General features: G+C 31.1%; 1 pseudogene; it reads right to left on the bottom strand.

Annotated features, from left to right (window-relative positions):
- Positions 1-764: 764 nt before the first annotated feature.
- Positions 765-1509, bottom strand: LOC149578793 (DExH-box ATP-dependent RNA helicase DExH6-like; annotated as a pseudogene).
- Between the last annotated feature and the right edge of the window lie 1725 nt (positions 1510-3234).

The raw sequence follows: 3234 nt of genomic DNA, 5'->3' as shown, positions 1-3234 counted from the left end.
CTCTTTTAAGAGATTTGACTAAAATCACATGTTAAAATGTCTCATAGTAGATCCTATGGTTGGCACTTGCTTTCTTGATAACATATCACCTCTAAACAATGTCTTCTTGATCCTTCTCAATTAGATGTCTCAATGTTGTATCCTATACTCTATCCTCTATTCTTCTATAATGAATTCTACAATTCACCCTTTCTTCATAACTTCCAAGTCACCATGAATGCTCTACATGAAAACTATCTTCTTCACTCCTTCAATTCTCATCCATTCATCCATAAAGAGTTTAGGACTTCATCCTCTTGAAGAAGACTTTGGTGGGTTAAGGTTATGTATGGATCTATATCTAAGATTCATCATTTTTCTACTTAATCCTTCCCATTTTTTGATTGGCTACATGTAATTGTATAAGGAATCCGCATAGAGATTCATCCTTGTCTCCAAAATATTGAATTATAAACTTAGTCAGCTTAGAAATGGTTTGCATAGTTGTTTGTGCTATTACAAAAATTATGTCAAAATTTTCTTACTCAACATCTAAAGTTTTTGATGCTAAGCATGCACTGATCTTTATACTGTGACTTAGCACATGCATTACTTGACATCCATTATTTAATTGACTCCTAAATCACTCATCATGGTCTATCTACTTGGCACTTGAGTGACTCAGCACATGAGTGACTCGACACTTATTGCAACTCAGTATGGTCTAATATTTACATGTTGTGCTCGACATGTATTACTAGTTCGGCATGAACTAAGTAAATGGCTTAAGTGTGTTGACACTCACTTGTCAAAACCAATGTGATATCAACAAGAAGTGTAGATACATTATAATAAGTATCATAAATTTTCTCTTTTATTTGACCTTTGTCAATTACATAGACAATATCATTGATATTTATTGTAGGCTTAACAATATTTTTGGAGAGAACCATCTTTCGAACATGACTAGGTGGGGACTTGAACACTTTTTCCTACTCTACAAAGGGAACCATAGAGTGTAGTGGCAGAATGAGGTACTCTATGATGTCCCTAAAGATATAATATTCCTGCAATTTCTTTCTATAGTGAGATATTTCCTCCATCTAGATAATAATATTAGTATAGCTCCTAATTTTGACATAGGTTTGGTCATAGTAGAGTCCTCATATATCAATTTCAACAACTTTTTAATAAGTTGAACATCTACTTCATTTACATCAATGCTAGCCATGTATATTTTTAGTAGTTTTTCTACCTCAGTGGAGGATATTAAATGATATATCTCCTCTATGTATTTCAAGTTGATCTCTACAACTTCATCTTGATGATGCCTCTAAGCCCATTTGAAAGTTGTACTTCCATATTGTGCCTATTGAATATAGTTATAAAATTAGTGCCAAAGGATACCAACAGAGATATGTCATCCACTCTTTCTTTTCCAAGAATGACCATTAGAGGAGTAACTTCAGTTGATGAATTTTGATAATTATAAAATTTAGGAACTAGACTTTCTAATATTATATCCATTATCAATTCAATATATATCCATTATATGTATATACAAATAATTCTTCTACTATTGAGCTTCTTTCTTGGGCTAGTTACAATATTCATATTCTTGATGTTGTAGTTATTGAGCCCTACAAGCCTTAGTATGAAAATGAGACTATATCTCCTAGACGTACTATGAATTTCAAAGTTTCCTATTTTTGGCTGTTGTAGGTTTATACATTTTAAAGGTTTATATTTATTTTTTCAAACCTATCATCATATTATGTATTTGTTGTGATCACTAAGTTTGACAAATTTCATTTTTCTTTCCAAGATTTAAAATATGTGTAGCATCTTATTTCTTATACCTTACCTTTATGATTTGAATAAGTATCAAAGTTTTAAAAAAAAATTCCCATGGATATTGTCTTGCATGGGTCTATTTCACAAGAAATGTGATAGCTAGAGGTGCCCATCTAAAAAAATTGCATTCCTAGATTGTTTTGGGCCTGGTGTAGACTACCTGTCAAATGTGCTAAAATTAGTTTAGGAGTTTGAATTTTCATTTATTCATTATTTGGTAACATCTTTAATTATTTTTCTTTGGTCTAGGCATGAGACTTTACATTTGGATTGCCATTTTTGATTTGATTAAACTAGCTTTGAAAGTTCCTCTCTATGCTTCTGTAGTTTTTCTCATCTATCATTTAGACCAGTTATCAGCTTTCCTATGTTTCTAAAGGTTTTAAATATGTGGTAAAATTTCCTCTTTATTAATAAATCAATTCTTTGATTACTCTTTTTTTTTGTTTATGCATCTCCATTGTGCACATTTACATAATCTAGAGATTCTACACAAACAAAATATACTAGTTTTGAGCCCCATTGAAAACTACTAATGTAGTAGTGGTTGTGTCTACAACCAATTGTTTGTCACCATAAAAAATAGTAGGATACATTTAATACAAAAAAAAATATTTTTTTTTGTTTTATGTGTACAAGTTCCCTTAAAAATGCACAATCAAAGGGATACTTGATGCAGAGCATAATGAGCCCAATCACAAGTCTTGTTCATTAAGGAGAAATATTTGATTCTTTCAAGGAGATGCAACTTCTTTGATTAATTCTCATACTCAATGACTCCTTTACAATAAAATTTCAATCTAATCTCTTACACAAATGAGCTTCCAATGTAAGGCCTCAAGTATCTTGACCTCACTATGCTTCACAAACAACTCCAACCTTCACTCTTGACAATTCAAAGCTCTTATCACATTGTAAATGTTGATCAGACTTTATTCAGTTAGATCTTTCACCATCATTGTTTCCCTATATAGGATTCAATGTCTTTGAATTCATATTCATTCTAACTTAATCTATTACAACAAATTATTACTCCTAACATATTCAACATATAATATTATTGGTTGAAGTTTTCACCCACAAAGAGTTTCTTTGAGGCATCGATGTCTCATTAATGTTCAAATTTTTCGTATCTCTCTTATCTTTCATTAAATTTGTTTAATTATTTCACTCATTTAACTCATTATTTAAGCTTATCGTAACCATGCCACATGTTAAAAAAATATTTTAAAATTTTTTCTTTCTTTTATGGGTGAGGAAGCCAATGGATGCTTCCCAGTTCCTTGTAGGTACCATCTGGGTGCCCTGTAGTTGTTCAATGTTGATAAGAATCACAAAAGAGAGAGAAATTGATAATGACCTTATATTCTTATTGATGGGAGTGACATCAAAGCAAAAAAT

The sequence above is a fragment of the Cupressus sempervirens genome, chromosome 1 (assembly GCF_028749045.1).
Source record: "Cupressus sempervirens isolate cs-2001-9-10 chromosome 1, ASM2874904v1, whole genome shotgun sequence".
NCBI lineage: Eukaryota > Viridiplantae > Streptophyta > Pinopsida > Cupressales > Cupressaceae > Cupressus > Cupressus sempervirens.
This window is presented reverse-complemented; position numbering and strand designations above follow the sequence as displayed.